The sequence below is a fragment of the Orycteropus afer genome, unplaced genomic scaffold (assembly GCF_000298275.1).
Source record: "Orycteropus afer afer isolate SDZICR_OR568_19922 unplaced genomic scaffold, OryAfe1.0 scaffold00084, whole genome shotgun sequence".
NCBI classification, from domain to species: domain Eukaryota; kingdom Metazoa; phylum Chordata; class Mammalia; order Tubulidentata; family Orycteropodidae; genus Orycteropus; species Orycteropus afer.
The window spans coordinates 1,294,227-1,307,846 of NW_006921671.1; positions in this window are offsets into that span (position 1 = coordinate 1,294,227).

Sequence of the window (13,620 nt, forward strand, 5' to 3'; positions counted from 1 at the left end):
GGATGTCTGCAGCTCTTTTTCTTCAATTTGAGTGTTGCCACATCAGCAAATGACATTCTCGAAAGCTTTACCTTATCTATAGAAGTAAGGCTGGGTTTACTCAGATGATGCAGCTCTTTCCCAGTCCTATTTTGAGAGCCTTTTAACCTAACAAGACTATTCATAAAGTTGCGCGGTAATGTATCAAACAGTGTTCCTTTGCTATTCATAAGGTTTTCCCTGGTCAATTATTTGAGAAGTGGACAGCCTCTTCCTTCTTTCTAGTCTGTCTCAGTCTGTAAGCTGGGCTGATACCTGTGCACCTTGTGCATCCCACTGGGTTAGATACACCAGTGGCTCAGCCTGAAAACTCACATCAACACTTCACCATGGTAGGGGAAACCGACAGACAAGTTTACATCCCTGTTGGAAACCTCTTGTATCACCCTTCCCTGGGTCCCTGCAGCTGACTTCTCCTCTGTCCAGATTCCTAGGCCTTTTAATCTCCTTTCTCCCGCTCTCCTGCCCTGCTGCTTTGGGTGTGCCTGAGTTCCTCACCCCAATTGGGTCCCTGCAGCTGACTGCAGGTCCTGGCTTTTTTATCCCCTTTCTCCCATTCTCCTGCCCTTCTGCTTTGGGCATGCCTGATTTCCCTCTCCTCACCCGGATCCCTGGCTGACTACCAGTCCATTTCAGCTCACTAATGCCGAGGATATGTAATAAATATGTAATAAATGTAGTATAGATAAATTCTCTGCATTTGTTTTCCCCTAAAATTTTATAACATTTCTGAGGTACAAACATTTTTTGGTATGTAAAGTGTTTAATGATTTTCTGTTGGCATAGTGCTTAAGGCATTTAACTGCTAACCAGAAGGCTGGCTGTTCAAATCCACCAGCCACTCCACAGAAGGAAGATTGGGCAATCTACTTCTGTAGAGATGCTGCCTTGGAAACCCAAGGAGGCATTGCTAGGAGTCAGATCTGACTCCGCGGCAGTGAGTTCTATTTATTTATTTTTATTTATTTTATTTATTTTTTTTTAGTGTATGGTTATAAAATAGCAAGTGTGGAGTCTTGCAATTTTGTTAAATAACAATAGATGATTATTCTGTTTTATTGTAGTAAATACAGTGCTGTTTTTTGCAGAGAAATTGTTAGTACAAAGAAACCAATTGAGGTTTTTTGTAATTGTTCAATATCACTTCCAGGGATGTTAGTGCACATCTCTTAGCTTAAAGCTTCAAAAGACAAAGCAATATAGTTTTCTGGCAACTGTCAATGTCTCTGCTCTACATATTCAACGTATAATATTTCAGCTCCTCAGTTTTCTACAAATACAGTCAATTCTTGGAAGGAATGATGAAAGCTCATGTGGATTTAGTAAAATAATATTTATTAGGAATTTGGAACTCCTCAGAATAAGACATTCTATAATTATTATTTTGAAGAGCCCCAGAATTGCTTTGACTATTTAGTGTGCAAAATAAAGTTTATCAGAACATCTATTTTTGAACTCCCTTCTTCTACAAAGTCTATTTTAGCTAACATGTTTTTATGGACAATCTTAATATGTCATGCTACTTCTGCTAAAATCTCGATTTAAAAACCAAAGTAGATTCACATTGTTATAATAACTCAGAATACACATAACATTTTTTTTTTGTAAATAAAAATAACTGAAGTAAAATTTATGCCTGAAAGCAAAAGATAACTACTAATGAAAGGAGAGATGTTGCTTTCTAAATATGAATACTGATGGTAAGAAGCAAAAGAAAGTGAGGGTCTTTATACTTTTATTTTAGGAAAAAATGAAATGATTTTAAATTTAACATTTCTGGTACCATGGTGCCTAAGGCACTTGACTGCTAACAGAAGGCTGGCAGTTCAAACCCACCAGCCACTCCTCAGAAGGAAGATTGGGCAATCTACTTCCATAATGATACCACCTCAGAAACCCAAGGAAGGGTCTCTATGAGTCGGGTCTGACTGGATGGCCCATAACAACAACAACAACATATTAGTAACACCTTCCTCTTGAGTACTCAGGCTTTGTCTAAGTATTTTACAATAAAAAGGACAGTTTTGTTTTATTTCTAATGAAACTTTCTGCAGAGAGGTTTGGTTGCTTCTCCAAATCACAAAACAAGAAAGTAGAAAAGCAAGTGGAGGTTCTAAGTACAGCAGATGCATTGTTAAGGTACTATAAAAGCAGTCTCCAGTTTAGGAACTAGTTCTAGCCTAAGTCTGTCTTTCAGTCTAATTTATACACATGTAGAAACAGTTTGGTATGGTTCATATCTAATGTCAGTCAAATGTTTACCTTAGTATGTATACAGTATATAGTATACTTTCCTTTGCGTAAAGAAAAAATTAAAACACATCCAGATACACTAAAACATCTTTATCTGAATAATACAGTAAAAAAAATAAAAACATTTTGATGTATGTTGCAAAGTAGTACCCATTTGTTATTACCAATGTACGTACCTCAAATTTTTAGCATAACAGACATTAGGGAGGTTGGTTCATAGCTATGCGTTGTGCCTAAGTCTGACATTCATAACCCGGGGACTACCTCTACACCTTCGCTTTGAATTAGCATTTGTTTTAATGTTTTAAGTTCCAGCATTTTAGATAAAAATCTAACAGAAAGGGTACATGTCTTTTGATCAAGTTATGCAAAATGATTGCCAGTTTCAAAGAAATTGTACTAAGTATAGTTTCAAAACATGGCTGATGATATGTAACAAAAATGAATCAGATCAGCAATAATATTAATAGCCAGATATGTGTTCCTAGATATTCTTGTTTCTAAAATAGTTTTTAATTCCAGAAGTAAACATATTCAGAATGATAAACATGCATTAGAAATTGAAGTTTCTAAATCAAATGATTGGAATGAAATAATTTGAATATCAAAAAAGAAGGTTAAATTGCACACCATTGTCAAAGAGGCCTACACTACAACTCCTAAATATGGGAAAACCACATATTAAGATATCACAAAGATAATCCACTAATGATAATCTTCAGTGATGTTGTGGCTTTGCAAGTATACTGCTTGTATTCATATTTGGGGAAAGAATCGTGATTTGCCATTTTACTATAACATCAGTTGCCCTGAATTCCAGTTCTATTGTTGTGGAAGTATTTCTTTAAGTTGTTTTACTATGAGAGAAAGTTTCTTTGTCATTTATAAGTGTGTTAAGATACTCAAGTATGTTGTGTTAGGTCAAATACAGCAGAAATCAGTTTATCCACTACTGTCAGAGAGCATTGCTGCAGAGAAATTGGAAAACAACAGAGATGGTTAAGTGAGGAACCTGGAAGACATAGAGGTGGAGGAGGTAGAGAGAAAAAAGAATAGGTAAATAACATCTAGATGTGAATAAGAAGTAAACTATTTTATTAATGGAAGTCCCAGCAATGAGAACATCTTGATAATAGAATCAAGAGCAATATCACATGAACGGTCAAATGCAAACAAATAGTTCGTCATCAGGACCAACATTAACTTCACATATTTTTCAAGACTGAAAATGAAATTCATGCAAACAAAACATGAAAATTTCTCAAATATCCACCTGCGTTTCTGGTGAATGATTTGCCCATTTTATAAACCAAGAATCTGATCACTTTGCTCTGAATCACAGCAAAAACATGTCCCTCAAGTGACTGCAAGATTATTTGGGTGTTAAGAAATACCTGCTATTTTTCAAAGTAAAGTAAAAGAATTAAAACTGAATCCTGATTTCCAAAAAACCAGAGTTTAAACTCAGTTTATTCATGTACGTGGATGTGTGCATATGTGAAGGTCCTACAACTTAGAGTCATTGGTGAAACATTGACCAGCACATGCCCACCATCCCTTCCCTGAGGCACAAGTGGTTTGCACTTCTATACTACGCAAGCCTGGTCCACCCACCCAGTCATCCATGCACCCTCACCACAGCCATCCAGCAACCAAGGATTCATACATAGTGCCTCCCCAGCAACTGGTGAGAACACTCCTTATGCTCATAACTCAGTGACCAGCTGAGCAGACAAATCATCTCATCAGCAATGCTAGTCACATCCTGATGGTCACCATCTGTACTTCTGTCAAACAATGAGTAGGAGAACTTGATGCTCATATCCAACATCCACCCAGCTACAACATTACACACCATACACCAAAACAGTTCCTGCAGGCTCTCTGCACTTGCACTGAAACCCCTTGATATCCCACCATCTACTGAGATAGCAATTCATACACACACAGTGGGGCTACCTTGTCCATTTGGGGTAGTACTCCCTCACACCAGATATGGAGATGTCCTGCCCTGACTTCCAGAGAATGTACTAGCTACTAGCACCAACCCAGAAAGAAAGGCTGTGGAGGGGCTCTAATCACCCAACACTAGTCACCTTATATCAGAGAAAGAACAAGCTCTCCCACCTCCCTTCAATCCTGTAAAGGGAAACATCTGAGCCTAACCACAGAGGACTCACACATGCATGAGATCCACCATACCCACTACTTAGAGGAAATCACACCCAACCAACAGACACCACCAAAGTCACATGTACACAGAATGAGAAAACAATTGAAAGAATACAAAGGAGAGAAGATATTCTAAACAGAAAGTGAAAAAACAAAGTTCTTGTTACATTAAAGAAATTTTTAAAAAATCAGCACAAAACAAACTTACATACAATCAATAAAGAAATGCATAAATAAATAAACAAACACTTTAATGCCTAGGAGAGAACAGATAATAACAAATATGAACAAACAGGATAAGATGGCTCAAGCAAATTAGCAAAATAAAGGGGCAAAAAACTTTATCAGGAAGAAAGGGTAATAGCATTACCTGATAAGGAATTCAAAAGACATATATATAACATCAAAAGAGCGCTAGTGGTGTAGTGGGTGGCGTTTGGCTGCTTACAAGAAGGTTCAAATCCACCAGCTGCTCTGTGGAAGGAAGATGAAGCAATCCACTTCCATAAAGATTTACAGCCTAGAAAGCCCAATGGAGGTCACTATGAGTCATAACTGAGTAGAAGGCAGTGGGTTTGGTTAGGGTTTTGATATATAAGATCATCAAAGAGATTAAGGAAATTAAAGACAAAACCCTAGAATTCAGAAAAAAAATACGAGAACAAAAAGACAAAAGAAATAGACAATTAGAAACCATATAAAAACAACTAGAAATCTAGAATATTAACAATAAAATGTCAGATATAGATAGTTCAATGGAAGGCCATAGACCTAGAATTGAATTAATGGAAAAAAGAATCAGTGAAATAGAGGATAAATCTTTTGATACTCATTTGTTTAAGAAACAGAAAAAAAGAATGAAGAAAGCCTAAGAGTTATTTTGACACTATCAAAGGGAATAATTTACATACAACAGGAATTCCAGAAGAGGAGGGGGGAATAAAAGTACAGAGAGACTATTTCATGATTTATTGCAAATAAGAAAAGTTCCCTAATATCATTGAAAATAGTTTCCACCTCAGAATTTCAGTGAGCTCCATACAGGATAGAAACCTCAAAAGAAAGTCAGTAAGATATATCATAATCTAACTTTCCAAAACCAAAGACAAAGGAAGAATTTTGACAGTAGCTCATGAAAAACAATGCATTACCTACAAAGGGGCACTAATGAGATAGTGCTGATTTCTCAGCAGAAACAATGCAAGAGAAAAGGCAATGGGATGACATATATGAAACTCTGAAAGAAAAGAATTACCAACCAAAAATCATATATACAGCAAAACTGTCTTCCATATATGATGGAAAAAACTAAGACATTCCCAGAAAGAAACAAAATTAAAAGAATATGTAAATACTAGACAAAATTACATGAAATATTAAAAGGAGTACTACTGGCAAGGAACCAAAAACATCAGACAACAACCTGAGATTTAGACACATGACAGCATGACTCAAATACCAACCCAGATAAAGAATTATCATGAGGAAAATAAAGCTGAAACTGAAAACAGGGAACTAGGAATGTCAATTTTTCAATGAAAACAACTTGATAACAGAAGGAATAAATGATGTTGTTATAGAACTTCCATATGGACAAGAAATCAAGGCATATGAAAGTATAACAGATTGTTTTAAACTTAGGAAGATAAAGGTAAATATCAGAGTAACCACAAACAAAATTAATAAATCTACTCACCAAAGTAAGAGTCAGTGAACACAAAACCAACAATGAAGAATATGAAAAGAAAGCCCATAAACAAAAAGAACTGAGCACAGAAAATTAAGATGAACAAAGAAACCACTAACACTACAAAAAAATTTTAAAGCCTAACAAAATGGCAACAGATAATTCATACTTCTTGATAATTACATTGAAAGTAAATAGTTTAAATGCACTTGTCAAGAGACAAAGAATAGTGGAATGGACTAAAACTCATGACTCATCAATATGTTGCCTACTAGAGACATGCCTTTAGACAGGAAGACATAAACAGGTTAAAAGTTGAAAAACAAAAAAATATATCAAGCAAACTCTAACCAAAAGAAGGCAGGAGTAGCAATAATGATCTCTGATAACATAGATTTTTAAATCAAAATCCATGACAAGAGACAAGGAAGGGCCTCATTTAACGATTAAAGGACCAATCAACCAAGAGAACATAACCATAATAAATATTATGTGCCTGTTACAGGAATTTTCCAAGGATGTTAATACTTCCTTCTGAGTAGGTAGCATAAATCAAAAATAAAATACCCCTGAGGCGTAGGCAGGGACATGAACGTTTATTCAGAATAGACACAAAAAGAATCAAGAGAGAGGATTTAAAAGCTAAAGAAACAAGCTTACAGATGTTGCTAGCAATTCAGTGTCCAGCAGCAGCAGGCTGGAATGGATCCAAGATGACCGCTAACCCCCTCCCACTTTGCAGGGTACTTATACCTGAATTTGAAGAATTGGGAATGGAGGCAATGTGACTGGGTTCAGACTTGGTGGTACTGGACCCCAATCAGGAGGAGGCCCCAGGCGGTCCCCTAAGACCACCACCTGTGTGTACTCTGATAAGATTCTGCCATTAGCAAGCTTTATGGCTTAAAACTATGCTAAGGACAGGTTAATATATTATAGGGAAGGTAGTTAATACCTGACAGGGCAGATCAGGGGAATATGTGACAAGGAGGGAGTGGGGAAATGGCTTGTAGTTCTTACAAGTGTGGCTAAACAAGAAGGAATCTGAGTGCTATTTTAGGTGGTTGCAGTTACCTACCATACGGTGCCCAAGGACAAAACTCCAAAATACATGAAACAAACTCTAACAAAATTAAAAAAGAGCAATAAACAGCTCTATTAAAGCATGTCTGGGAGCTCTGGTAGCCTAGTGCCTAAGCCACTTGACTGCTAACCAGAAGGCTGGTGGTTCAAACCCACCAGCCACTCCTCAGAAGGAAGATAGGGCAATCTACTTCCGTAGTGATACTGCCTCAGAAACCCAAGGAGGGGTCACTATGAGTCAGGTCCAAGTGGATGGCACATAACAACAGCAACAACAATAACATGTTTATGCCAAGAAATTTGGAAGACAGTTGTCTGGCCAACTGACTAGAGAGATCTACATTTGTACCCGTTCCAAAGAAAAGTGATCTCACAAAATGTGGAAATTAGTAAACAATATCATTAATTTCACATGCAATAAAATCTTACTGAAGATAATTCAAAAATGCTTTTAGCAGTATATTGACAAGGAACTTCCAGAAATGCAAGCTAGATTCAAAAGAGGACTTGGAATGAGGGATATCATTGCTGAAGTCACATAGATATTGACTAAAAGCAAAGAATACCAGAAAGATGTTTGCTTGTGTTTCATTGACTATGCAAAAGCATTCAATTGTGTGGAACATAACAAATTATGGGTAACATTGAGAAGAATGGAAATTCCTGAACACTTAATTGTGCTCATTAGGAGTCTGTACATAGACCAAGAGGCTACAGTTTGAACAGAGCAAAGGGATACTGCATGGTTTAAAATCAGGAAGGGAGTGTGTCAAGGTTGTATCTTTCACCATACTTATTCAATCTGTATGCTGAGCAAATAATCCGAGAAAATGGACTATAGGAAGAAGATTGTAGTATCAGATTTTGAGGAAGACTAATTGACAACCTATGATAAACAGACGACAGAACTTTGCTTGCTGAAAAAGACCTCTTTAATGCACTGAGGAGCAAAGATGTCTCTTTGAAGACTAAGGTGCGCCTAACCCAAACCATAATATGTTCAGTCCCCTCATATGCATGTGAAAGCTGGTCAATGAATAAGGAAGATTGAAGAAGACTTGATGCTTTTGAGGTGTGGTGTTGGCGAAGAATACTACAAGTACCATGGACTGCCAAAAGAACTAACAAATCTGTCCTGAAAAAAGTGCAGCTGGAATGTTCATTAGAAGTAAGAATGGCCATACAGGGAATCACCTCCTTTGGTCATGTTGTCAGAAGGGACCATTCCCTGGAGAAGACTATCGTGCTTGGTAAAGTGGAAGGTCAATGAAAAATGGGAAACCTCTCAATGAGATGGATTGACACAATGGCTGCAAAGATGGGCTCAGGTATAGCAAAGATTGTGAGGTTGGCTCAGGACTGGGCAGTATTTCATTCTATTGCACATGAGGTTGCTATGAGTCATAGCCAACTCAGTGGCACCTAACAACAACAACACAATAATAGTAGGAAACATAAAATTTTTGATGATGGATAGAAATTCAACAAAGATACAGAAGATCTGAATGACATTATCAACTTACACAACCTTATAGACATGTACAGAACATACCACTCACTAGCATCACAGTACGTATTCTTCCCCAATGCACATAGATCATTCTCTAGAATAGACCATACATTAAGCCACAAAGCAAGCCTCGGTAAATTAAAAACACCAAAATAATACAAAGCATCTTCTTTGATCATAACACTATAAAACTAGAAATCAATAACTGAAAGAACAAGGGAAGAGATTAAATATATGAAATCACCTGATATTAGTTAGCCATTTGTTTGATTTTTAAAGTGGCCAGAGGGTGACTAGGTAAGGCTGCAAGGCTCCTCCCATCCTGAAGTCTGCAGTGGTCTCTGTTGTGGTCCTGTTCAGAGGAGATTTTCAGACAGTCTAGCTGCTCCTTCCAGTGACTTAATCACTGTGTTTCCTTAGATTGCCACCAGTGTGATGCCACAATAGAGAATGAAGTCTCCATGGATTCCCTGTTTTCTTTTCTCCTAATTAAGGACAAAAATGGCAGATGGGTTGAAGCTCAGAAGCCACCTTCATACAGACTTCATCCACAGTACCACAGAAGGGAAGTCAGCATTAAAGTGGCAACCTGAAAGCCTTGTGTCTAGCAGACCCCATGCAAGGCAGAGAGTATTGGCGGTGCAGAACCTGCATTACTAAATAACACCTTATTCAAAAACTATTAGGTAATGGTAGAAAATTTAAAGTTTTTAGAATCAAATGAGAATGAAAACACAATATATCAAAATCATTAGGATACAAGCAGTGCTCAGAGAAAGCAAAAATAGTAATAAGGCATATATTTAAAAAGAAGAAAGCTTAACCCTAAAACTCAAACAGGTAGAAAAGGAACAGCAAAAGAAGTACACAGTCACCAGAAAAAAGTAAATAATAAAAATTAGAGGTGAAATAAAAAACAGAAAATCAATAGAAAGAACAACAAGACTAGGAGTTGGTTCTTTGAGAGGATTAATAATATTGACAAAGCACTAGTCAAATTGGTAATGGGAAAAAAAATGAGAAGTCAGTGACCAAAATAATAAATGAGATAGGTAGCATTACAACATAACCAATGGAGCTATAAAGGCTCATTACAGAATATTATGAAAAAATATTCCAACAAATTTGAAAACAGAAGAAATGGAACAATTGATAGAAACACACTACCTACCTAAACTAACACAAACAGAGGTAGAATATTTAAATAGATTCATCACAAAAAAGAGAAATTGAAGAGGTTATTAAAAAAAAAAAAAAAAAAAAAACATCCCAACAACAAAAAGTCCTGGTCCAGATGGCTTTACTAAAGAATTCTACAAAATATTCAGAGAAGAATTGGTATCAATTCTATCAATTCTACTCATACTATTCCAGAATATATTAAAGGAACTCCTTCTAAGAAGAAGCTTAACACTGACACCAAAGCCAAACAAAGACACTACTGAAAAAAAAAAATTACAGACTAATATCCTTCATGAATATACATGTAAAATTCTCAATAAAGTTCTGTTGTTGTTGTTATGTGCCGTCGAGTCAGACCCGACTCCTAGTGACCCCTCCTTGGGTTTCCGAGGTAGTATCACTACAGAAGTAGATTGCCCCATCTTGCTTCCAAGGCTTGGCTGGTTGGTTTGAACCACCAGCCTTCTGGTTAGCAGTCAAGTGCCTTAGGCACTACACTACCAGAGCTCCCTAAAATGTGAATAGAATTCAACAGCATATATATATATATATATATATATAATTAATACATTATGGTCAAGTGAAACTCATAGAGGCATACAAGTATGGTCCAACATACATAGTAAAACAAAGGAAAAGAATCACATGATCATCTCAATTGATGCAGAAAAGACATTGAATAAAGTGCAGTACCCTTCCTGATAAATTCTCAGCCAAGAGAAATTCTTCAGCATAATTAAGCACATATATAATTAAGCAAATCCAATAGCCAACATTACTTTCAATGGAGAAACATTGAGAGCATTCCTCTTTAGAACAAGAATGATAGAAGGATGCCCTTTATCAATACTCTTATTCAATATTATACTAGAAGTTCTGGTTAGAGCAATAAGGCAAGAAAGGGAAATAAAATGTACCCAAATTTGAAAAGAAGAAATAAAACTATGCTCATTTACAAATGGCCTGATTCCATACTTAGAAAATCCCAAACTCCACAAGAAAACTTCTAGAACTAATAGAAGGATTCAGCAAATGGGCAGACTGCAAAATCGACACACAAAAATCAGTTAGATTCTTCCACAACAAGAAGGAAACTCTGAAAAGGAAATTAAAAAAAAAAAAAAAAATTTACAATAGCCATCAAAATGATAAAATATCTAGGGATAAACCTAACCAAGGACATAAAAGACATATACAAGGAAAACTAGAAAACACTGCAAGAAACAAAAAGAGATCTACATCAATGGAAAATATTCCATGCTCATGTATTGGAAGATTTAACATTATGGAAATATCAGTACCAACAAAAGTGATCTATGTTGTTAGTTGTTATGTGCCGTCGAGTCAAACCCGACTCATAGCGACCCCTCCTTGGGTTTCCGAGGCAGTATCAAGTGATCTATAGGGAAAGTGGAATCCCAATCCCAACCCCAACAACATTATTTAATGAAATGGAAAAATTAATCTCCAACCATATGGACAGGAAAACCAAAACCAAAACAAACCCATTGCCATCAGGTCAATTTCTATTCATAGCAACTTTTAAGACAGAATAGAACTGCCCCATAGGATTTCTAAGGCTGTGAATCTTTTCGGAAATAGACTGTCTCATCTTTCTCCATGGAGTGACTGCTGAATTCAAACTACTGACCTTTTGGTTCATAGCCCAATGTTTTAATCACAGCATCACCAGAGTGCCTTATATGGAACAAGGGGAAGTCCCAAATAGATGAAGCAATATTGAAGAGCAAAATAGGAGGCCTCTCACTTCCTGACCTCAAAATTTTCTAATCAGCCATGGAAATCAAAACAGCCTGATACTGGTTCAATGATAGACACATAGACCAACAGAACAGATTTGAGAACCAAATCCATCAATCTGTGGGCAAGTGATCTTCAACAAAGGATCAAAGTCCAATCAATGTGGAAGAAATAGTCTCTAAAAAGACCATTTGTTAAAATAAATGGTGTTGGCAAAATTGGATATCTATATGTATGAGAATGCATCAGAATGTGTATCTCATTCCATGCACAAAAACTAACACAAAATGGATTAAAGACCTAAATGTTATAGACAATACTATGAAATATCTGGAAGATAACATAGGGTCAAAATTAAGGAACCTAATGTTTGGCACAAAAAGTCTAGTAAACAAAATAAAAAATGTGCAAATGACATAAGACAAATTGGGTAACTAGAACTTACTAAAAATTAAATACTATGCTCATCAAAAAACATTACCATGATAGTAAAAAGAGAATTTATAGACAGGGAAGAAATCTTTGGCAATGACACCTCAGATAAGGGTCTAATCTCTAAAATATACAGAAAGTTTCAACAACTCAACAAAAAAAAGACAATCTAATCAGAAAATGAGCAAAAGACATGAACAGATACTTCACCAAAGAAGACATTCAGGTGGCCAACAAGTACATAAAAAGATGCTCATGATCATTAACCATCATTGTTGTGTTTGTTGTTGTTATGTGTCATCAAGTCAGTCCCCGACTCATAGCGACTCTCCCTTGGATTTCCGAGGTGGTATCACTACGGAAGTAGATTGCCTCATCTTCCTTCCAAGGAGTGGCTGGTGGGTTTGAACTGCCACCCTTTTGGTTAGCAGTCAAGTGCCTTAGGCACTATGCTACCAGAGCTCCTTATTATTAGATAGATGCAAATCAAAACTACAATGAGATAACATCTTATTCCTGCACAAATAGCTATTATATTAAAAAAAAAATCCTGATGAGGTTGTGGGGTACTGAAAATTTTATATTGTTGGTGGGATTGTAAAATGGTACAACTACTATAGAAAATGGTATGGTGCTTCCTAAATAAGTAAATAAAAATAGCTTACAATCCCACTCCTAGGTATATATCCTAGTGATGTGACAGCAGTAACATGAATAGATGTATACAAACTTATGTTCACTGCAGCATTATTCACAACAGCAAAAAGGTGAAAATCACCTAAGTGCCTAACAATACATGAATGGATAAACAAACTATTTGTTGTTGCTATGTGCCGTCAAACTATAGTACATATATATAATGGGATGCTAAGGCACTTGACTGCTAACCAGAAGGTTGAAAGTTCAAACCTACCAGCCAGTCCTCAGAAGGAAGGTTGGGCAATCTACTTCTGTAGTGATACCACCTCAGAAACCCAAGGAGAGGTCGCTATAAGTCAGGTCTGACTTGACGGCACATAACAACAACAATGAACTATAAAGATCAATGAGAAGTCTATGAAACACAATATGTACGAACCTGGAAGATATGCTGAATGAAATAAGTCAATCACAAAAGAACAAATATTGTTTGGTCTCACTTTTATAAAAAGTCAAGAATATGTATACAAACAGAAAGTAACATTCTTTGATGATTACCAGGGACAGGAGGGTGAGGGTGGAAGAATGATTTTCTAGATAGTAGGTATTTGTTATTTTTGGTGATGTAAGCAATACCCAATATGGGTGATGTCTGCACAAATTGTCCAAGGTAAATAAAGATACTAAGAAGTAGGCAAGGATAAGGGGCAATTTCATTAAATGTTATAACATAAAATTTCCAACAATAATAGCAACAAAAAATGTGTGTGGTTATGTAGACAGATATGTATGCATATATGTGTATAGAAAGGCACATGTGAGTATATGGATGTGCACGATGAGCATATCTGTAGGAATATGT